At 41.2% G+C, this 24,751-nt stretch overlaps 1 pseudogene; it reads right to left on the minus strand.

Annotated features, from left to right (window-relative positions):
- Positions 1-23,126: 23,126 nt before the first annotated feature.
- Positions 23,127-24,649, minus strand: LOC103215823 (mitogen-activated protein kinase 6-like; annotated as a pseudogene).
- Between the last annotated feature and the right edge of the window lie 102 nt (positions 24,650-24,751).

A 24,751-nucleotide genomic window follows, 5' to 3' on the forward strand; every position in this document is an offset into this window, starting at 1 on the left:
AAAAAAAAAAAAAAATACACAGCCAGCCGTGTGTGGTGGCTCACGCCTGTAATGCCAGCACTTTGGGAGGCTGAGGCAGGTGGATCATGAGGTCAAGAGACCGAGACCATCCTGGCCAACATGGTAAAACTCTGTCTCTACTAAAAATACAAAAATTGCTGGGCATGGTGGCACACGCATGTAATCCCAGCACTTTGTGAGGCTGAGGGAGGTGGATCACCTGAGGTCAGGAGTTCGAGACCAGCCTGACCAACATGGTGAAACCCCATCTCTACCAAATACAAAAAATTAGCCAAGTGTGGTGGCACATGCCTGTAATCCCAGCTACTTGGGAGGCTGAGGCAGGAGAATCATTTGAACCGGGGAGGCGGAGTTTGCAGTGAGCCAAGATGGCACCACTGCACTCCAGACTGGGTGACAGAGTGAGACTCCATCTCAAAAAAAACCAAATCAAAACAAAACAAAAATTAGCTGGGTGGGAGACAGAGGTTGCAGTGAGCCAACACCGTGCCGTTGCACTCCAGCCTGGGCAACAAGAACAAAACTCCATCTCAAAAAAAAAAAAAAGGAAGAAAAATCTTATAGGATCTGCTTTTGTCTGTATATCTGTTATATCTACATGTGTTATGTGGAAGTGATATTTAACTGTCAAACTATATGAAGGAGCTCTCATCAATTGGCTTAAAGTAAGTTCTTATCAGACTAACAAAAGCTAGCTCTGATGCCTTTTAGTTCACATGACTATAGTAATATTTGGTAAGATTAATTTGGTAAATTTAATCTCAAAATTCTCTCCAGTAGTTTAGAATCTTAAGGTCATGTTATGTTAAATTAAGTAACCTTGGGTTTTTCACTTGGAATTTGGGTTACTAAGACTTAAAATAGCAAAAGAGTAAAAAATGTTTTGGTGAAATTTGTAAAAACACAAGGATGTTTGCTGAAGAAAATGTTTTTTTTTTTTTCCTAGTTTAAAGGCTATTTGAGTTGCTTTAAAATAAAGGAAAAATTATATAGCTAAATTTAAATGGATAAAGAGAAAGGTAAAAAGGTGGGAAATGGAAAACCTTAGACTTCTGGGTGGCCACGTGGTTACCCATCTTAAGGAGCTGCAGTGGATTGCATTCAGTCACTAAAGGTAACAGTTTCCAGTGGAATTTAGAGCTGGGCCATACTCATACTCCCAGGGAGTTAGTTCATTGAATGCATAAGAAAATGCAAACTAATGAGAAAAAGATAAAATATTAAATTCCTTGCTCATTATTATCTGTAATAGCTAAAAGGAAAGTAAAAGAGTGCTGGGTTGGGCCTTAAGACTGGACCAAGCTCAGATATGGGTCTATCTCAGCTCAGGCCACCAGCCTTAAAGCTACTTACAAAAGGAAAAATTAAGCCAGGGCAACAAAAGTTACCTCTGAGACCCGTGGTTGCCAAGAAGATGGTCAAGGGAAAGGCAAAACCAAGTAACTATTAAAACCAGAGGGGATAATGTAAAGGAATGGCTCTGTTTTGTAAATTGGTATCATCAGCTTCCTGAGAAACATTTACTATAATGGATTGTAAAACAACTACTTTAAGGACAGTATCTGTATTAGTCTGTTGTCACACTGTTATAAAGAACTACCTGAGACTGGGTAACTTATGAAGAAAAGAGGATTAATTGACTCATAGTTCTGCAGGCTTAACAGGAAACGACTGGGAAGCCTCAGGAAACTTACAATCATGGTGAAAGGCGAAGGGGAAGCAAGGACCTTCTTCACAAGGTGGCAGGAGAGAGAGCAAGTGAAGAAAACCACGCATTTTTAAATCATCAGATCTCATGAGGTCACTCACTATCACGAGAACAGCAAGGGGAAATCCACACCCATGACCCAATCACCTATCACCAGGCCCCTCCCCTGACACATGGGAATTACAATTTGACATGAGATGTGGATGGGGACACAAACCATATCAGTATATTTAATTAATTAAATTTAATTTAATTATTTTTATTTATTTATTTATTTTGAGACTTAGTCCTGCTCTGTTGCCTAGCCTGGAATGCAGTGGCACAATCTTGGTTCACTGCAATCCCTGTCTCCCGAGTTCAGGCAATTCTCCTGTCTCAGCCTCCCGAGTAGCTGGGATTACAGGTGCACGCCACCACACCTGGCTGATTTTTGTGTTTTTAGTAGAGATGGGGTTGCATCATGTTGGTCAGGCTAGTCTTGAACTCCTGACCTCAGGTGATCCACCTACCTCGGCCTCCCAAAGTGCTGGGATTATAGGTATGAGTGACTGCACCAGACCAGTATCTTTAATTTTCAATGCCAGGGAATGAAAGGGCATGTTTGGGTTCATGCAGGACCCACAGCTCACTATTAAACAATCGCTGATGAATATATCTGATCAGGACACACAGGAAGTTATTCCTGAGGGAACAGTCAGCCTGGTGAACCAGATAAATGCCACTGCCAGGTGTGTTTACCCTGAGAAGGGGATAGGGCTGTGTCGTGGGCCATTGGTCACTCATAGCTGGCTCAGAATAAATCTCTTCAAATATTTTAGAGTTTGTCTCTTTTCATCAACAATTCTGTCCTTACAAACATTTTGTTGAGTGAAAGAAACCAGACAGAAAACTGTGCACAACGTATGGATATCTGTACCTGTATATCTATTTCAAAAACAAGTAAAATTAATATTAAATGTCTAAAGATACATACTTAGTAGTATCACTGGTAAAACTGTGTAGAAAAGTGAGAAAGTGGCTACCTTAAAAGCTAGGATAATTTGTATTTAGAGGAGGGGGAAGTTGCAATTGAGAAGTGACGCTGTATATGCAGGAGAGGCCTCTGGCAAGCTAGAGACATTCCATTTATTGACCTAAGTAGTGGCGACCTGAGTGTTTGCTCAACATTTATGTTTTAAATGCTCACCTGTGGTTAAAAGTTGGGCAAAAGAGTAAGAGAAAAAAAAAAGAAGAAAGGACAGGAGAACAGAAGACAAGAAGGACAGGAAAGGAGAAAAGGAGGAAGCAAGAAAGGAATGAAGGAAGAGTCTTTAAAAATCAGCTTTATTGAGATACAATTTATATACCACAAAACTCACACTTCGATGAGCTTTAGTATATTTACAGAGTTGTGCCACTCTCTAATCTTAGAATATTTCCCTCATCCCAAAAAGAAACTTCATGCTCACTTACACCCCATTCTCACTTACAGAATATGTGCCTTGTTTGCACTTTTCCTAGAAATGGAATCTTATAGTATGTGGTTGTGAACCCTCAATACCTGAGACCGGTCTCAGTCAATTTAGGAAGTTTATTTTGTCAAAGTTAAGGACCTGTGCCCGTGACACAGCGTCAGGAGGTCCTGACGACACGTGCGCAAGGTGGTTGGGGCACAGTTTGGTTTTACAGATTTTAGGGATACATGAAATGTCAATTACCTAAGATGTACACTGGTTCCGTCTGGAAAGTCTGGACAACTCGAATTGGGGAGGGGGCTTCCAGGTCATAGGTAAGAGACAAAGGATTGCATTCTTTTGAGTTGCTGATTAGCTTTTTCAAAGGAAGCAATCAGATATGCATCTATCTCAGTGAGCTGAGGGATGACTTTGAGCTCTGTCTGTCCTTTATCCACAAGGAAATTCCTCGTGAGGGAGGTATCTTTTTTAGGAATAGAATGGGAGGCAGGTGCGCCCTTAGCAGTGCCCAGCTTTCGTGATTTGGGGGTCCCAAGATTCATTTTCCTTCCACATGGTCTTTGTGTCTGGCTTCTTTCATTGTGCATAATACTTTTGAGGTTCATCCATGTTGTAGCATGTGTAAGTACTCAGTTCTCTTTCATGGCTAAATAGTATTCCATCATATGGATAGACCACATTTTGTTTTTTCCATTCTTCAGTTGATGGACACTTGGGTTGTTTCCACAGCCAAATGGCTGTCGTGAATAATGCTTCTATGACTATACATGTTCAAATCTTAGTACGAATGTCATTTTATTTCTTTCTCTATTTATTTATTTATTGAGATGGAGTCTTGCTTTGTCGTCCAGGTTGGAGTGCAGAGGTGCAGTCTCGGCTCACTGCAAGCTCGGCCTCCCGGATTCATGCCATTCTCCTGCCTCAGCCTCCTGAGTAGCTGGGACTACAGGCGCCCTCCACCACACCCAGCTAATTTTTTGTATTTTTAGTAGAGATGGGGTTTCACCATGTTAGCCAGGATGGTCTCAATCTCCTGACCTCATGATCCGCCCGCCTCGGCCTCCCAAAGTGCTGGGTTTATAGTCGTGAGCCACCACACTCGGCTTATTTATTTATTTTTGAGACGATGTCCTACTCTGTTGCCCAGGCTGGAGTGTAATGGCATGATGTCGGCTCACTGCAACTTCTGCCTCCTGGGTTCAAGTGATTCTCCTGTCTCAGCCTCCCGAGTAGCTGGGATTACAGGCATACACCACCATGCCCGGCTAATTCTTTGTATTTTTAGTAGAGACAGGGTTTCACCACGTTGGCCAGGCCGGTCTCGAACTCCTGACCTCAAGTGATCCACCCCCCTCAGCCTCCCAAAGTGTTGGGATTACAGGCGTGAGGCACCGATCTGGGGTTTTATTTCTCTTAAAGAATTTCTCTGAGAGGACTTGCTCAGTCACATGGTAACTCTATGTTTAACATTTTTGAGGAATTGCCAAATTGTTTTCCACAGCAGCTGTACCATTTTTCATCCTACCAGCAGTGTGTGAGGATTCTACTTTCTCCACATCCTTAACAGCATTTGTTATTGTCTGCTTTTTATTATAGCCACCCTAGTGGATAAGAAGTGGTGTCTCACTGTGTTTTTGATTTGCAGTTCTCTAATGACTAATGATGTTGAGCATCTTTTCATGTGTTTATTGCACACTCTATGCTTTCTTTTCTTTCTTTTTTTTTTTTTTTTGAGATGGAGTTTTGATCTTGTTGCCCAGACTGGAGTGCAATGGCGTGATCTCCACTCACAGCAACCTCTGCCTCCCAGGTTCAACCTATTCTCTTGCCTCAGCCTCCCCAGTAGCTGGGATTACAGGCATGCACCACCACGCCCAGCTTTAGGATGCCAAGGTAAGAGGAGAAAAATTGGCAATTTTTTTGGCATTTTTAGTAGAGATGGGGTTTCTCCATGTTGGTCAGGCTGGTCTTGAACTCCTGACCTCAGGTGATCCGCCCGCCTTGGCCTCCCAAAGTGCTGGGATTGCAGGCATGGGCCCCCCCTGCCCCCCGCCTCTGGCTACACTTTCTTTAGAGAAATGTCTGTTCAAATCTTTTGCCCATTGAACATTTTTTTTTTATGACTGAGTTGTAAGAGTTATTTTCTTAATTCTACATATGTCTCTTATTGGATATACGATATGCAAATATTTTCTCCCAGTCTATAATGTGTCTTTTCAATTTTCTTTTCTTCTTTCTTTTTTCTTTTTTAGAGACAGGGTCTTGCTCTGTCGCCCAGGCTACAGTGTAGTGCTGTGATCATAGCTCACTGCAGCCTTTACCTCCTGGGCTCACGTGATCCTGCCACCTCAGCTTCTCGAGTAGCTGGAACTACAGGTGTGCACCGCCAGGCCCAGCTAATTTTTAAAATATTTTTGTAGAGATGGAGTTTTACAATATTACCCAGGCTGGCCTGAAACTCCTGGTCTCAAGCAATCCTTTTTTTTTTTTTTTTTTTTTTCTGAGACGAGGTTTTTTGCCCTTGTCGCCCAGGCTGGAGTGCAATGGCGCGTTGTCAGCTCACCACAACCTCCGTCTTCCAGATTCAAGCGATTCTCCTGCTTCAGCCTCCCGAGTAGCTGGGATTACAGGCATGTGCCACCACACCCAGCTAATTTTGTATTTTTAGTAGAGACAGGGTTTCTCCATGTTGTTCAGGCTGGTCTCGAACTCCCCACCTCAGGTGGTCCGCCCACCTCGGCCTCTCAAAGTACTGGGATTATAGGTGTGAGCCACCACATCTGGCCAAGCAATCCTTTTACCTTGGCATCCTAAAGTGTTGGGATTACAGGCTTGAGCCGCTGCACCTGGCCTCCTTTCTATTTCTTGATGGTGTTGTTCGAAATGCAGTTTTAAAATGTTTATTAAATTCAACATCAATTTTTCTTCAATAATTTGTGCTTTCAGTGTTGTACCTAAGAAATAATTGCTTAATTCAAGATCACAAAGCTTTACTTCTGTGTTTTCATCTAAGAGTTGCATATTTTAGCTCTTACATATACATCTGTGATCTATTTTGAGTTGATTTTTTTTTTTTTTTTGGAGATAGCATCTCACTTTGTTGCCTAGGCTGGAGTGCAGTGGTGCGATCTTGGCTCACGGCAACCTCTGCTTCCCAGGTTCAAGCAGTCCTACCACTTCAGCCTCCCACGTAGCTGGGACTGCAGGAATAGGCCACCACACCTGGCTGCTTCTTTGTGTGTGTGTGTGTGTGTGTTTTTGGTAGACACAGGGTTTCACCATGTTGCCCAGGCTGGTCTTGCACTCCTGAGCTCAGGGTGATCCACCCACTTCAGCCTCCCAAAGCATTGGGATTACAGGCAGAAGCCACCATGCCCAGCCTTATTTTGAGTTGATTTTTGGATGTGGTGTGAGATAGGGGATCTAACTTCATTTTTTTTTTTTTTTTTTTGCATGTGAGTGTCCAGTTCTCCCAGCTCCGTTTATTGAAAAGGAAGAAAGTACTTTAAGCAGATCAAAAACCTTCCATGGCTGCCACACCAAAGAGAGCTGTCCCAATTGCTGCATGAGTCTTTCAAGACTTTCTTGATGGTATGGCTCCAACCTGCCTTTTTGGGCTTAACACTCTTTAGTCCATTTGCAAATGTTTCTTCAAATTCAAATTAGTCTGGATGCTCTTCCCTAAGTACATCTTCCTGTGTACTTTTGTTGGGCTCTGATAAATACATTTTCTTTCTGCCTTTCAGCATCTTATCTCTTTCTAAATCCAGCAACAAGTCTTGGCATTGTACAGCTTTCCTTCCTGAACCTGATCTCATTTCTCCTTTCTGATGCCTATAGTAAGTGTCATCTGAATATTACTTAGGCCAGTAAAACCTTTCTCTCTCTAATTTTTTGTCACTAACATAAAAAGCAACAGCGACAACAGCAACACACCTCTTTTACTTAATTTTCTGCTTGTTTGATTCATCTTCCCTGCTGGAGAGAGACCTCTTTAGAGATGAACCTGTATCTCCTTCACCATCATTTCTCCTCCAGGATTTAACACAGCATCTTTAAAGGAGTAGTGATAGATAAATGCTCATTGATTTGCTCATACCAGTGTCTTAAGGAATCAAATGGATCCATAGATTTGGGCTTATGTGAAATCCTCTTCATCTGCGAAATATGGAAATGAAAACTATTCTGGAAAAACTACAAACTAAATACCTGTGAACAGACAACTTTAAGTAATTTAGAAGCTAGATACATAAAACATGTTGAAGTCTTTTGTAAACTGAAGTTTTTCCAATAAAAAGTTATTATTTATGATTATATATAATTTACAAATTTTGTTATTTAATAATTAATATTTAATTCATGTTTTACCTATGTGGATTTTGTCTGTTTTCTGCCTTTTCTGTGTTTTGATCTTTTGTGTGAATTTTCTGAAGCCTAGACAAACTCTCAGCAAACTCGCAGCATCTTAGAGACTTCTGAACGGCAGGATAGTGCACTCCAGAAAGTCAGAGTGGTAAGCTGTGGTCCACAACAGGCTGACCTAGACCTGAACACCAGCTCTGCACAGCTTAGCTGTGGTGCCCTGACAACCACCCTCACCGGACCCCAGGTTACTCATTTGAAAATGGGGCTAATGGCAGCTCTCTTAGGTTGTGGAATGAATTCGAGATGAGTGCTAGAAAGCATTCATTATAGGGTCAGCATTTAATGAGTGCTAATACCAGAAGCTCCCACGGTTTTTTTTTTTTCCTTCTACACGTTGCAGCATGGTTTAGTGCTGGTTGCTAATGCTGTCCTTTTACTTCTCACAATCCACAGTCCCAATGGCCCAAGGACTTTTGCTACAATAGAACACCTTCACGTGCCAAGACATCTCTATATGTGGGAGCTGTCTGAATTATCTGTGCTAGACTGGATGTGCTATATTATTCCACACACACAAGACCACTATAGCAATCTATAATCATGACAATAACAGAGCATGACAAATGTCCTCTGGCATTTTTAAAAGCGCATGGCTTCCTCTGACTGGTCACTGAGAGGATCTGGCCAGTTGGGAGCTGGAGGGCCCAGGCCTGCATGGGGAAAGCAATCGCTCCCAGAACTAGGGTCCTGGGCAGTGTGGACTCCATCTGCCATGGGACTGGTGTGTCTGTGGACCATCCTTGGATAACACCAGGCTTCTGAGTCCTGAGTTACAACCAGGTTTCTGCTAAGATGAAGCAGGCTCGCTCTCTCTGCCTTGGCCTTCCATGAGGCTGTTTGAAAGATTAAACCGTTGCTACTTTGCCTCCAAGAAAAATTACTTTGCAGTCCTTTGGCACCATGTTTTGGCTTCCTACCATTTAGAGTAATTGATAATTTCCTTGCTTCTATCACCTTCAGGGAAAAAAAAAAAAATGTCCTTAGATGGAAACATTTTTTTCTGTTTCCCTTTAAATGCAGGACCCTCCCACCCTCTATGGGCAGACCTGAAGGGCACTAGTCTTACTCACTATTTTCCCTGAGAGAAAATCTCCGCTGTGAACAAGGTCATCAGCCTCTCTAATGTGCACTGAACACCCTGCACTGACTAAACCTCAGCATGGTGCCTGGAGAATGTTCTCCCTCCTTACTTGATTCTCAGCCTCAGGAGACAAACAGAACATAAATTCCTTAATATGGTAGATGAGTACAGGTGTCTTCAAAATCAGATTCTAACCCGTTTCCAGCTCAGCATCATCTCTCTGAAGTCTGTCACCATCTCATCCTACCCCTTCCTCTGCTTGGAATTTCCTCCCTCTCTTCTCAAATTAAGTTCCTACTCATCTTTGAAGAGCTAGCCCAAATATGACTTCCTGGGGGAGATCTTCTATGACCCTCTTAGACAGAATCAGCCCTTCTCCTCCCACTGCAAGCTCCCCAGGGCCCCTTACCCCATGCAGCCATGCTTCTAAAACCCTGGAGTTCCTGCTACAATGCAGGTTCTGGTTCTGGAGCCTAAGATTCATTTCTAACAAACCCCTGGGTGGTGCTGCCGCTGCAGGTCCATGCAATGCTTCCAGTGGAATAACGCAGCCTTCTCAGCACAGGGTTTTGTTCTCATTTGTGTGTGTGTGTCTTATCATTCTGCTTTAGCAGGGCACCAACTGGCTGTCTCATCCCTGAGTTCCCAGCCCTGAGCACAGAGCAAACCGCAAAAGTCAATGTGTTGAATGAGGACACCTCCTTTGTCAACGCTTGCATGAGCTTTCCCTCAGGTTTCTTTCTTCTCTCCTCCCCTCTCCTCTCCTTTTCTCCCCTCCTCTCCCCTTCCCTTCCCCTCCCCTCCCCTTCAGTTCCTCCTTCTCTCCCTCCCTCCCTTCTTTCTTTGTTTTCTTTTCTTCTCTTTCTTTTTTCTTTTTTTTTTTTTTAAAGACAGGATCTTGGTCTGTCACCCAGGCTGGAGTGCAGTGGTGCAATCATAGCTCACTGTAGCCTCGACCTTCCAGGCTCAAGAGATCCTCTTGCCTCAAGCTTCCAAGTAGCTGGGACTACGAGTGCACACCACTGTGCCCGGCTACATTTTTAAATTTTTGTGAAGACGGGGTCTTATTGTGTTGCCCAGGCTGGTGTCAAACTCCTGGCCTGAAGCAATCCTCCCACCTCAGCCTCCTGAAGCACTGGGATTACGGGCATGAGCCACTGAACTGGGCTAGGCCTCTCCTTTTTGGTGTTCACTTTATTTTAAGGCAGACCCAGACTGTTTGTATTTTATTTTATTTTATTTATTTATTTATTTTTTTGAGACAGAGTCTGGCTCTGTCGCCCAGGCTGGAGTGCAGTGGCCGGATCTCAGCTCACTGTTAAGCTCCGCCTTCCGGGTTTACGCCATTCTCCTGCCTCAGCCTCCCGAGTAGCTGGGACTACAGGCGCCCGCCATCTCGCCCGGCTAGTTTTTTGTATTTTTTTAGTAGAGACGGGGTTTCACCGGGTTAGCCAGGATGGTCTCGATCTCCTGACCTCGTGATCCGCCCGTCTCCGCCTCCCAAAGTGCTGGGATTACAGGCGTGAGCCACCGCGCCCGGCTGTTTGTATTTTAATTAAGTAAACAGATATTTACAGACAAGATACAAAGCACAGCCAGGCTTTCTCAAGACGAAAGAGCTGGTAGCTTCTGTTGCTCAGTGCCTTCCTGACTTCAACCCCCTGTTCACATGCCCATTTCTCACACTGTGTGCGTTCTGCCTGTTCTCATGCTTAGTGAGTGTGGCCGAAATCCATGGAGGTGGGACTTGGATTTCATTCCCATCCAATTCCAGTTAACTGATGAGTATCCTAGGTTTAGACATGGTACTCTGAGGATGGTGGAGGGAAGGTGAAGTTTGCGGAGGAGGAGTGGCTCTCATCCATTCGTCTATCCCTGGATGGTCTCGGGTTCACTTTGCATCATGAGCACTCAAGAGTTAAAAGGGTCTCATTTCTTCGCCCCAGATCACGTCCTCAAGCCACTGTCTTTTTTTCTGTTCTCTCTGGCTTGCCTTTTTTTTTTTTTTTTTTTTTTTTGCATGTAGTTTGATATGTACAATGAGTTCACCAGCAAAATTAAATTATATCATGAAGTGATAAAATGCATACAGTGGAGATGACTTGCAGTGAGCATTTGAGATGATGCCATTCTGTCTTGTTTAAAAATATTAAGCAGCCATAGCATATCCTATCTGGAAAGAAGCTTGCAGAGATTCTCTGGTCTATACCTATTCCCAGGTAGGGAAACTGAGCCCAGAGAAGCCACCTAGCCTCCCAGGACCCCACAAACAGAGTACATCCAAGCTAGGATCAGAAACCAGGACCCCCGGCAACTCCTTCCTTACATGTGGAACCCCTTGCTCTCGAACCTGATGGTTAGAACTAGTCTCCCTGTAATACATTTCCTGTGTCTCGGACACTCCAAGGCCTCTTTTGGTCTCTGAAAGCTAACTTTTAAAAAATTTCACAAGGCCTCTTTTGGCCTCTGAAAGCTAACTTTTTAAAAATTTCAGGTGCATTGCTGTTTGCTCAAATATTCTATTGCTCTTGTTTTTTCACTCACATTGTGACAGCTTTAATTCTTCAAGACTTTAAAATCTGCCCTTCTTAGGCCCTGGGTCATCCAGTTTCTGTAAGACATGACCTGTCATGCCGGGTCATAATTTCCTGTTTACTTATCTGTTTCCACTGTGTGGACTGTGAGACTCCTGAGGGCAGGGATCATATCCCTAGCACATAGTAGAAGTCAGTAAGGTAAGAATCTACTTGCTAGGAAAAGGGGAGTCTCATGCATCCGCTAATCCTGATTCAGGTGACACTCACATTTTGCATCCAGATCTCCTTAATAGTCACTGACAGTCGCTGGCTGCAGGCTTAGCTCATCCCTTTGGAGAAGGATGCTGTTAGGCTGTGACCTGGAGGCTAGTTTATTAGGCCCTGCTTTTTTCCCTTGGGTCTCTTCCATGATGACTCATGCGTCTTGTAATTTGATGCCAGTGTTCAGACACAGCTAAGTTATAATGTTCTCAGAAATGGCAAAGAAAACATAATTCATCAAAGGAAAAGCCACCATGTATCTGCCACCGATGCATAGCAGAAGCGATCAGACCTTAATGACTAAAAATAGTTTCTTTTCTTGTTTTTGAGAGAGTCTTGCTCTGTCGCCCAGGCTGGAGTGCAGTGGCGTGATCTCGGCTCACTGCAAACTCCGTCTCCTGGGTTCAAGCAATTCTCCTGCCTCAGCCTCCCAAGTAGCTGGGATTACAGGTGCCTGCCACCATACCTGGTTAATTTTTGTATTTTTAGTGGAGATGAGGTTTCACCATGTTGGCCAGACTAATCTTAAACTCATGTCCTCAGGTGATCCATCTGCCTTGGCCTCCCAAAGTGCTGGAATGACAGGCATGAGCCACCATGCCTGGCCTAAAAATAATTCTTTAGAAGACTTTTGGACACCTTTATATCATGCCCCAGGCACACCAAATACTTCACATAAGATTGATTCACCCCACAATTTACAAGCTTGAGATCCAGGGTGACTCAGCAATGGATGTGGGGTTTAGTGTTAAGTCCTCGATCACTTCTTGTGTCATGGCTTGTCTCCTATGATACTGCCATACCAAATGGAAAAACCATTTGGCAGTATCTACCATACCCCGAGACTCAGCAATTCAACTTTAGGAAATGTATCTAATAGAAATGAGGGCTTAGGTCCACTAAAAGACACATACTAGAATATTCATAGGACCATTATTTACAGTAGAAAAAATTCTAAAGTCCAACAGGGAGAATGGGTGAATGAATTGCTGTATATTCATGTATATTCAATGAAAAGGACTACTGAGACATCCAATAAGGATGAATCTTACAGGCATAATGTTGATTAAAAGAAATCAGATACAACAGATTTATACTGCACTATTTCGTTTATATAAAGTTCAAAACCAGCCTAAGTTAATCTATGGTGATAGAGATCAGAATGGTGGCTGCCTCTAGGAAGCATTGATTGGGAGGCAGTCTCTGGGAGCCTTCTGGGATGCTGGAAGCTATCTTTGTGCTTATCTGGATCACAGTTACGTGGGTGTATACCATGTAAAAATTAAGCCGTGCACCTAAGACTTATGTACTTGACTGTATGTAATGACAAAAACAGCAATTACTTTTGCACCAACCTAACATATAAGTTACAGCTCAAGAAAAAAAGTTTTTAAAAAGGAGGACTTTAAAATTTTATCCTTCTATGTATATATATGTAGGTGAGTTTCTATTGTACAAACAAGTTTGAATTTTTTCTACCCCTTATGGCATTACACCTTGGGCTGCTCTAATCTCTCCATGTTTTAATTTCCTCGAAGAGGGAATAATAGTAACAATATTTTCCTCATAGACTTGTTGTGAGAATTAAATAAGTTAAATTCAAAATTTTAAAGCACTTAATATAATAGCTAGCACACAGTAAGTGCTTTATAAGTGCTTGTTGACTATACTAGCATTCTATCAGAAGCATTTTTCTTTTTTTTATTATTATATTTTAAGTTCTAGGGTACATGTGCACAAGGTACAGGTTTGTTACATATGTATACAAGTGCCATGTTGGTGTGCTGCACCCATTAACTCGTCATTTACATTAGGTATATCTCCTAATACTATCCCTCCCCCTTCCCCCCACCCCACGACAGGCCACTGTGTGTGATGTTCCCCTTCCTGTGTCCAAGTGTTCTCATTGTTCAATTCCCACCTATGAGTGAGAACATGCGGTATTTGGTTTTTTGGCCTTGCGATAATTTGCTGAGAATGATGGTTTCCAGCTTCATCCATGTCCCTACAAAGGACATGAACCCATCCTTTTTTATGGCTGCATAGTATTCCATGGTGTATATGTGCCACATTTTCTTAATCCAGTCTATCATTGCCATCAATGGACATTTGGGTTGGTTCCATGTTTTTGCTATTGTGAATAGTGCCTCAATAAGCATATGTGTGCATGTGTCTTTATAGCAGCATAATTTATAATCCTTTGGGTATATACCCAGTAATGGGATGACTGGGTCAAATGGTATTTCTAGTTCTAGACCTTTGAGGAATTGCCACACTGTCTTCCACAATGGTTGAACTAGTTTACAGTCCCACCAACAGTGTAAAAGTGTTCCTATTTCTCTACATCCTCTCCAGCACCTGCTGTTTCCTGAGTTTTTAATGATCACCATTCTAACTGGCGTGAGATGGTATCTCATTGTGGTTTTCATTTGCATTTCTCTGATGGCCAGTGATGATGAGCATTTTTTCATGTGTCTGTTGGCTACATAAATGTCTTCTTTTGAGAGTGTCTGTTCATGTCCTTCACCCACTTTTTGATGGCGTTGTTTGTTTTTTACTTGTAAATTTGTGTGAGTTCTTTGTAGATTCTGAATATTAGCCCTTTGTCAGATGAGTAGGTTGCAAAAATTTTCTCCCATTCTGTAGGTTGCTTGTTCACTCTGATGGTAGTTTCTTTTGCTGTGCAGAAGCTCTTTAATTTAATTAGATTCCATTGGTCAATTTTGGCTTTTGTTGCCATTGCTTTTGGTGTTTTAGACATGAAGTCCTTGCCCATGCCTATGCCCTGAATGGTATTGCCTAGGTTTTCTTCTAGGGTTTTTATGGTTTTAGGTCTAACATTTAAGTCTTTAATCCATCTTGAATTAATTTTTGTATAAGGTGTAAGGAAGGGATCTAGTTTCAGCTTTCTATATACAGTTAGCCAGTTTTCCAAGCACCATTTATTAAATAGGGAATCCTTTCCCCATTTCTTGTTTTTGTCAGGTTTGTCAAAGATCAGATGGTTGTAGAGGTGTGGTGGTATTTTTGAGGGCTCTCTTCTGTTCCATTGGTCTATAACTCTGTTTTGGTACCAGTACCATGCTGTTTTGTTTACTGTAGCCTTGTAGTATAGTTTGAAGTCAGGTAGCTTGATGCCTCCAGCTTTGTTCTTTTGGCTTAGGATTCTCTTGGCAATGCAGGCTCTTTTTTGGTTCCATATGAACTTTAAAGTAGTTTTTTCCAATTCTATTAAGAAAGTCATTGGTAGCTTGATGGGATGGCATTGAATCTATAAATTATCTTGGAAAGTATGGCCATTTTCACGATATTGATTCTTCCTATCCATGAGCATGGAATGTTCTTCCATTTGTTTGTGTCCTCTTTTATTTCACTGAACAGTGGTTTTTAGTTCTCCTTGAAGAGGTCCTTCACATCCCTTGTAAGTTGGATTCCTAGGTATTTTATTCTCTTTGAAGCAATTGTGAATGGGAGTTCACTCATGATTTGGCTCTCTGTTTGTCTGTTATTGGTGTATAGGAATGCTTGTGATTTTTACACATTGATTTTGTATCCTGAGACTTTGCTGAAGTTGCTTATCAGCTTAGGAGATTTTGGGCTGAGATGATGGGGTTTTCTAAATTTACAATCATATCATCTGCAAACAGGGACAGTTTGACTTCCTCTTTTCCTAATTGAATACCCTTTATTTCTTTCTCCTGCCTGATTGCCCTGGCCAGAACTTCCAACACTATGTTGAATAGGAGTGGTGAGAGAGGGCATCCCTGTCTTGTGCCAGTTTTCAAAGGGAATGCTTCCAATTTTTGCCCATTCAGTATGACATTGGCTGTGGGTTTGTCATAAATAGCTCTTATTATTTTGAGATACGTTCCATCAATACCGAATTTATTGAGAGTTTTTAGCATGAAGGCTATTGAATTTTGTCAAAGGCCTTTTCTGCATCTATGGAGATAATCATTTGGTTTTTGTCTTTGGTTCTGTTTATATGCTGGATTACGTTTATTGATTTGTGTTGAACCAGGGGGATAAAGGGGTTCAAGGAATTTATCCATTTCTTCTAGGTTTTCTAGTTTATTTGCATAGTGATGTTTATAGTATTCTCTGATGGTAGTTTGTATTTCTGTGGGATTGATGGTGGTATCCCCTTTATCATTTTTTATTGCGTCTATTTGCTTCTTCTCTATTTTCTTCTTTATTAGTCTTGCTAGTGGTCTATCAATTTTGATGATCTTTTCAAAAAACCAGTTCCTGGATTCGTTGAGTTTTTGAAGGGTTTTCTGTGTCTCTATCTCCTTCAGTTCTGCTCTGATCTTAGTTATTTCCTGCCTTCTGCTAGCTTTTGAATGTGTTTGCTCTTGCTTCTCTAGTTCTTTTAATTGTGATGTTAGGGTGTCAATTTTAGATCTTTCCTGCTTTCTCTTGTGGCCATTTAGTGCTATAAATTTCTCTCTACACACTGCTTTAAATGTGTCCCAGAGATTCTGATATGCTGTGTCTTTGTTCTCATTGGTTTCAAAGAACATCTTTATTTCTGCCTTCATTTCTTTATGTTCCCAGTAGTCCATTCAGGAGCAGGTTGTTCAGTTTCCATGTAGTTGAGCAGTTTTGAGTGAGTTTCTTAATCCTGAGTTCTAGTTTGATTGCACTGTGGTCCGAGAGACAGTTCGTTATAATTTCTGTTCTTTTACATTTGCTGAGGAGTGCTTTACTTCCAACTATGTGGTCAATTTTGGAATAAGTGCAATGTGGTGCTGAGAAGAATGTATATTCTGTTGATTTGGGGTGGAGAGTTCTGTAGATGTTTATTAGGTCTGCTTGGTGCAGAGCTGAGTTCAATTCCTGGATATCCTTGTTAACTTTCTGTCTTGTTGATCTGTCTAAGGTTGACAGTGGGGTGTTAAAGTCTCCCATTATTATTGAGTGGGAGTCTAAGTCTCTTTGTAGGTCTCTAAGGACTTGTTTTATGAATCTGGATACTCCTGTATTGGGTGCATATATATTTAGGATAGTTAGCTCTTCTTGTTGAATTGATCCCTTTACCATTATGTAATGGCTTTCTTTAAAGTCCGTTTTATCAGAGACTAGGATTGCAACCCCTGCCTTTTTTTGTTTTCCATTTGCTTGGTAGATCTTCCTCCATCCCTTTATTTTGAGTGTATGTGTGTCTCTGCACGTGAGATGGGTCTCCTGAATACAGCACACTGATGGGTCTTAACTCTTTATCCAATTTGCCAGTCTAGGTCTTTTAATTGGAGCATTTAGCCCATTTACATGTAAGGTTAATATTATTATGTGTGAATTCGATCCTGTCATTATGATGTTCGCCGGTTATTTTGCTCATTAGTTGATGCAGTTTCTTCCTAGCATCAATGGTCTTTACAATTTGGCATGTTTTTGCAGTGGCTTATACCGGTTGTTCCTTTCCATGTTTAGTGCTTCCTTCAGGAGCTCTTGTAAGGCAGACCTGGTGGTGACAAAATCTCTCAGCATTTGCTTGTCTGTAAAGGATTTTATTTCTCCTTCACTTATGAAGCTTAGTTTGGCTGGACATGAATTTCTGGGTTGAAAATTCTTTTCTTTAAGAATGTTGAATGTTGGCCCCCACTCTCTTCTGACTTAGAGAGTTTCTGCTGAGAGATCCACTGTTAGTCTGATGGGCTTCCCCTTGTGGGTAACTCAACCTTTCTGTCTGACTGCCCTTAACATTTTTTCCTTCATTTCAACTTTGGTGAATCTGACAATTATGTGTCTTGGAGTTGTTCTTCTCGAGGAGTATCTTTGTGGCATTCTCTGTATTTCCTGAATTTGAATGTTGGCGTGCCTTGCTAGATTGGGGAAGTTCTCCTGGATAATGTCCTGCAGAGTGTTTTCCAACTCGGTTCCATTTTCCCCATCACTTTCAGGTACACCAATCAAACATAGATTTGGTCTTTTCATATAGTCCCATATTTTTGGAGGCTTTGTTCATTTCTTTTTATTCTTGTTTCTCTAAGCTTCTCTTCTCACTTCATTTCATTCATTTGATCTTCAATCATGGATACCCTTTCTTTCAGTTGATCAAATCGGCTACTGAAGCTTGTGCATTTGTCACATAGTTCTTGTGCCATGGTTTTCAGCTCCATCAGGTCATTTAAGGACTTCTCTACACTGGTTATTCTAGTTAGCCATTTGTCTAATCTCTTTTCAAGGTTTTTAGCTTCTTTGTGATGGGTTCGAACTTCCTCCTTTAGCTCAGAGAAGTTTGATCGTCTGAAGCCTTCTCTCAACTCGTCAAGTCATTCTCCAGCTTTGTTCTATTGCTGGCGAGGAGTTGCATTCGTTTGGAAGGGGAGAAGTGCTCTGATTTTTAGAATTTTCAGCTTTTCTGCTCTGTTTTTTCCCCATCTTTGTGGTTTTATCTGCCTTTGGCCTTTGATGATGGTGATGTACAGATGGGGTTTTGGTGTGGATGTCCTTTCTGTTTGTTAGTTTTCCTTCTAACATTCAGGCCCTCAGCTGCGGGTCTCTTGGAATTCACTGGATGTCCACTCCAGACGCTGTTTGCCTGAGTATCAGCAGCGGAGGCTGCAGAGCAAATGTTGCTGCCTGATCTTTCCTCTGGAAGTTTTGTCTCAGAGGGGTACCTGGCCATGTGAGGTGTCAGTCTGCCCTTACTAGGGGGTGCCTCCCAGTTAGGCTACTCGGGGGTCAGGGACCCACTTAAGGAGGCAGTCTGTCTGTTCTCAGATCTCAAACTCCATGCTGGGAGAACCACTACTCTCTTCAAAGCTGTCAGACAGGGACATTTAAGTCTGCAGAGGTTTCTGCTGTCTTTTGTTCAGCTATGCCCTGCCCCTAGAAGTGGAGTCTATAGAGGCAGGCAGGCCTCCTTGAGCTGCGGTGGTCTCCACCCAGTTTGAGCTTCCTGGCAGCTTTGTTTACCTACTGAAGCCTCAGCAATGGTAGGCACCCCTCCCCCAGCCTTGCTACCGCTTTGCAGTTTGATCTCAGACTGCTGTGTTAGCAATGAGCTAGGCTCCATGGGCATGGGGTCCTCCAAGCCAGGCGTGGGATATAATCTCCTGGTGTGCCATTTGCTAAGACTGTTGGAAAAGCGCAGTATTAGGGTGGGAGTGACCCGATTTTCCAGGTGCTGTGTGTCATGGTTTCCCTTGGCTAGGAAAGGGAATTCCCTGACCCCTTGTGCTTCCTGGGTGAGGCAATGCCTCGCCCTGCTTTGGCTCACACTTAGTGGGCTGCACCCATTGTCCTGCACCCACTGTCTGACAAGCCCCAGTGAGATGAACCTGGTACCTCAGTTGGAAATGCAGAAATCACCCATCTTCTGTGTCACTCATGCTGGGAGCTGTAGATTGGAGCTGTTCCTATTCGGCCATCTTGGAACCACCTATCAGCAGCATTTTTCAACATAGCACTCTTCATGAACACATTTCTTAAAGATTAGAAAATAAGCCATCATATAGCCATATATTAATTTATTTAGTCATTTCCCTACACTTAGACTTTTAGGTTGTTTCTAACTTAGAGCTATTCTAAATAATGCTGCAAGAAACATCTCTATGTGTGTAACTTTGCTATTTTTAAACTTGCTTCTTTGGGATAGATTTGCGAACAGAGCATTCCGCAGTGGACATTTTGAGGTTTCTGATATGTAGTTACAACTGGCTGTATGAATACTCCTATAATCTGATGCCCCAAGATGCCGCAGAGTCCTTTACCAGGTCACCCAGTAGTTGACCCCCTCAGAACCCATAGCTCTGGGCAGAGGAGGAGGAAAGAGATGCTGGCAGAGATGTATAGGAAGGTGGAAGGCTTGGCAAAAAAGAGTACTGCCATGTTGGTCTTGGTTGCGCCACCATGGTTAAATACCATCTTGTCACTTTCAATACTTTGGGCTCAGTAGCATAAGATCATTTATTTGGCTTTTATAACATTCTACTCCCCTGACTGTAAAGTGCTACACATTAGGTTTTTTTTGTTGTTTTTTTTGATGAATTAATTCTGAAGGCTAGAGACATTTGAGATTCTGTGGCTCCCTGAGATGCTGTAAATCCAGAGCTGGGAATTGTGCCTGCAGTGGCAGAAGCTGCCAGGTCACCAGATGGCAACAGAGTGGAGGTCCAGCCGCTGCCTTTGGTCCTGAAAGTTCAGATGCTTTCTGGCTGCCCACCGTTCCACACTTGGTGGGACAAGAGCATTAACCTTTCTTCCGTGATGCAGTCAGATCTCATTTCCTTTAGTAATTATGCTAAAATCTCTAGCTTTAGGAATTAAGACAACAATTAGCCAACCTCCCAGAGATTTATTTCTTTGGCCCTGTCTTAAAATAAGGGATTGCACAACTGTAACCTCAGCCAGGCCCTTTCTCTGAGTCAGGGTCTGGTCCGTGATATGACCATGGAAGGATGAGAAATGAAACAGAAGAATAGAGCCAGACATAAATTATTAACAATAATAAAAACTTTAAAAATACGCTATTTTAAAATGTGTATATTAATCCAATGCAAGCCTTCCTAAAAAGAAATGTCTGTTTGTGAATCACACACAAGCAAGGCCTTCCCATTTCATATTTCTGTGGTCTTCCATAAAAGTCATAGTAGGAAACACTCCCTAATGGCACTTGGAAGAGAAATCACTGCCTCCGAGGAAGTGGAAAAAGGAAAACTGTTTCCAAATATTGGAACTCTTGAATATACAGATAGTCAAGATGGAATTCTTGTTTTTTGATTTTTTTTAGAAATGAGCTATCGTTATGTTATCCATACTGAGCATGAACCTCTGGGCTGAAGAGATTCTTCTGCTTCAGCCTCCCAAATAGCTGAGAATAGAGGTACATCACCACACCCGGACAAGATGGAGTTTTTTTTTTTTTTTTAGTTGTTTTTCTTTTTCAACTTTTATTTTAGATTCAGAGGGTACATGTGCAGGTTTGTTTTGTGGGTATATTTTGTGATGCTGAGGTTTGGGATACAAATGGTCCCATCATCCAGGTACTGACCAGGTGCTGACTTCCTCATTTCCTCTCTCCCCAAGCTCTCCATTCTCTACTGGCTCAGTTTCTAGCATTTCAGTATCTTCTTTCCTGCTAAAGAACTTGTCCAAGTAACGAGTGTAAGTGTTTTCCTTCTCAACTTGTTCATCCTTCCTTACCTCACAAAACTGAGTGACCTCAGAAAACTGACTGACCATGTAAGTTTTTCAATCTTGGCCTTCCCCCCGTAGTCCCCAGTGTCTGTTGTTGCCGTCTTTATGTCCATGTGTATCTGATGTTTAGCTCCCACTTATAAGTGAGTATATGCGGTATCTGGTTTTTCTATTCCTGCTTTAATTCACTTAGGATAATGGCCTCCATCTGCAACCATGTTGCAGCAAAGGACATGATTTTATTATTTTTTTCTTTTTTGGCTGTGTAGGATTCTGTGATGTATATGTACCACATTTTCTTTATCAAATCCACTGTTGATGGACACCCAGGTTGATTCCATGACTTTGCTATTGTGAATGGTGCTGTAATGAACCTGCAAGTGCATGTGTCTTTTGGTAGGACAATTTGTTTTCTTTTGAACATATACCCACTAATGGGATTGCTGGGCTGAATGGCAGTTCTAAGTTCCTTGAGAAATCCCAAACTGCTCTTCATAGTGATGGAACTAATTTACATCCCCATAAGTGGTGTGTAAGCGTTCCCTTTTCTCTGCAGTCTTGCCAACATCTATTGTTTTTTGACTTTTTAATAATGGTCATTCTGACTGTGTGAGATGGTATCTCATTGTGGTTTTGATTTGTATTTTTCTGATAATTAGTGATGATGTGCAATTTTTCATGTTTTTTGGCTACTTGTATGTCTTTTTTTGAGAAGTACCTGTCCATGCCTTTTGCCCCATTTTAATGGGGCTATTTGTTTTCTGCTTGTTCAACTGTTTAAGTAAAGATGGAGTTTTTATTTAACATATTTAAAGATGAACTCACTGAAAATTAAGCCACAAAGTTGGTCCTCTTTATGCATCCGTTTTGTTGACAGCCTTACCCAGAGCATACTTCTCTCTAAAGGGCTGAAGCATTCTTGATATTACACAGAGCAGTGCCTATAAAATTTAATGTGCACATCACTTGGGAATATTGTTTAAATATGGATTCTGATTCAGTGGGTCTTGGGTGGGGCCTAGGATTCTGCATTGCTAACAAACTCCTAGATGATGCTGATGCTTCTGGTTTGTGGATCAAAGCCTGAATAGCAAAGACATAGGCAATGATGAAGTCCAGTTTCTAGAAGACGTTGAACACTCTGCTACTGATTCTCTGAGCTCAAAACATTAAGGCCTGTTTCCTGGAGCTTCCTGAGTGATCAAGAGAGATCCTCTTTCTAGCTGTGATTCATGGTGTGAATAAGGGCAAATATCTCCTTTCCCCTCCTAGGTCAACCACTGAGAACATGTTGCAAACTCTCTCTTGGTGGAGTTTAAATAATGAAGTGATGTCTTGATCTGCCGATGTTTCAATAGCTGAGTACTTCCTTATGAAATCAATCTGAACCCAACCAACAATGGCATTGATTATTCCCTAAGGCCATCATCTCTAGCCCACACACTTCATATAATATAGGAGACTCTCCCAATCTTATTAACTAACCTCAGCCCGTACTTCCTCCCTGCTTCCACTGGAAGTAATTATCCTGCTGGGATTTCTAAGTCACTGTGTTTATCATTGCCTAAAGATTTTTCAGAAAAGAATAGGATTAATAAGTGTCAGAGCCAGCTTTCTTAATTTTTATTATAATGCAAAAGGAAAAGAAACCAGGTGGCATTTGCATTCATATTTGTAGTCTCACTGGAATTTGGGGTTCAAGAATGAAGCTAAATCTGGCAGATCAGGACTGAGTGACCTGCTCAATATTGTAATTACCTGCGAGTTTATCATATGATGGAAAAATGTTCCTGAGATAATTTTTTTGTTTGTTCATTTAACCTAATTTTATTCATGCTTGCCTTGGCATGGGGAATAGATCATTCAGTAAAAACATACAGTGAAAACAAAATGTCTTATCATGTGCAACTTTTAAACTACAATAATGATGTACCTTAATTACTTTCATGCACACAAGTCTAACATTCTTTTTTTTTTTTAATAAACACAATTAAGACTTCTAGGAGTATTTTATAATAAAGTAATTCCTAATTAATTTTTCTTTGTAGATAGATCAAGCACCTCCAAAATACAAATTCCTATACACAGTGAGCATGTTACTTAAAATGAACACTTAAATTAAGTACATGGACAGTCTTAAGATAAGCTTACATTATAGATTCAGCTAGGAAGGCAACAGACCATAGTGCCAAATGGAAAAAGTGTATTTGCAAATAAATTTTAAAAACTAAGTTAATTTTTATAATTAAATACAGAAAATATACTGATTTACTAAAATAAGTAAGATGCGATGTATTAACACTTCACTATAAAGAATGCACACCAGAACATTTATAAACAGTGAATGAGTCTTATTAAGAATAGTTTACTACAATAAACCCTGGCTAAATAGAAGTACATATTGTGAAGCACTATGGTGGTATATGTTTTGCCACATACTCTTGTTACCTTGAGGTAGATAACACATGCGTACCAAATTTGGCATTCGTTTTCAGTTGCTGCTGGTATTATGTGTTTTAAGAAAAGTGTACACTATGAAAAACTTGAAAATACTCATGAATGAAAAATGTCTTAGAAAAAAATAGCTATTTTCATGCAATTATGTACAGTCTCACTGTGTAAATTTCAAGGCAAGGTTTGTTTCCTGTAAAACAGATCACTGTTCTATGAGAGAATGTTCTTTACTTGTCTTAGTGCATTTCTTTTCTCCTCCTGCGTTGCATTATTTTGCTCTAGTCTTTATTTTTGTGTGCAAATGACATGCCAGTTAAAATAAAAACTATCTCACATGTAGAAAAAGAAAGTCTGGATTTTAAAAACCGAGAACTAATAAAATCCTTACTAAATGACACCATCTGATTCAAGTAAAAAATGACTTAAACATAGTAATAAAAAAAGACAAAACACATTTCATGAAGAATACAAAGATAAATGTCTGCTGAGTGTTTTAGTTCAGATGTTTCAGAATGCTGCTGTATGTTTTATGAGGAATTTGAGGGGAAGATTTCATAGCAGAAGGTGTTAATGTGGCCTGTATTGACTTAAGTGGTGACCTAACTGGACTGCGAAACTGTGGGATGTCTATGGACTCCAGCTGCTTGTTAAAAAGGAACTTCCCACTGTTGTTCAGAAATCCTTCCTCATTTCCTCTCTCCCCAAGCTCTCCATTCTCTACTGGCTCAGTTTCTAGCATTTCAGTATCTTCCTTCCTGCTAAAGAACTTGTCCAAGTAACGAGTGTAAGTGTTTTCCTTCTCAACTTGTTCATCCTTCCTTACCTCACACAACTGATTGATGAGATAACAGTCCTCCCCACCACTCACAAACTGGCTGTCCCAAGAAGACTGGTACAAGGTTTCTAATTGAGCCAGATTTGCCATTCCTTTTTCCTGTTTTTCTTGGCTTACTGACTTTGATATCAAACTTTTCAATTCTAGTTGGGACACTGAGCTATTCAAGTCATTTAATTTATCAACAACATCAGTAGGCTCATGTTGGGAACTAAGTTGAATAGTTCCTGCAATAAAGGAATCAAAATCAAATCCCTGATTCTTTTCTCTGTCTTTTCCAGCCACTTGCTGTGATGCTTCCTCTAGTGCTGTCTGGGCTTTAACCAATCCATTCCTTTCACGTTTTGATTTGCCTTATCAGATTTTTCTTTGCTTGTTCTTTCCAATTGGAAAGATCTATAATAAGGTTGGGTTCACAGTAATGGTTCACTCTGTGTCTCCAAACTAAGTTATCTAAATATGATGATGACCTCGTTTTGTAGTTACAAGTATGGCTACACTCCAGATCACAATATTTGTTTTCATGATCATCTGGGTACTGCCAACAAGGCTCAGTAGAGTAATTGGTACAAAAGCAGGATCCTCCAGATACTTTTCCTGATCTCCATCCAAATATTTTCAGGGGTCGACCTGTACTTCTTCATCAGTGGCATCAGACAGAGCTCTTGGATCAAGCTGAACTTCATCAATGTCAAAGTTGTTATGTATAGGCCAATCATTGCCAATCATATTGCCTTTTCCTTTAGAATTATTGAACTTGTGTAAACAAGGAAGAAAACTGGCATCGAAAGGAAAGATCTTTCAAAAAGAGAGAAGAAAAATAATTATGCT

The sequence above is a fragment of the Chlorocebus sabaeus genome, chromosome 9 (genome assembly GCF_047675955.1).
Source record: "Chlorocebus sabaeus isolate Y175 chromosome 9, mChlSab1.0.hap1, whole genome shotgun sequence".
Classification (NCBI taxonomy): Eukaryota; Metazoa; Chordata; class Mammalia; order Primates; family Cercopithecidae; genus Chlorocebus; species Chlorocebus sabaeus.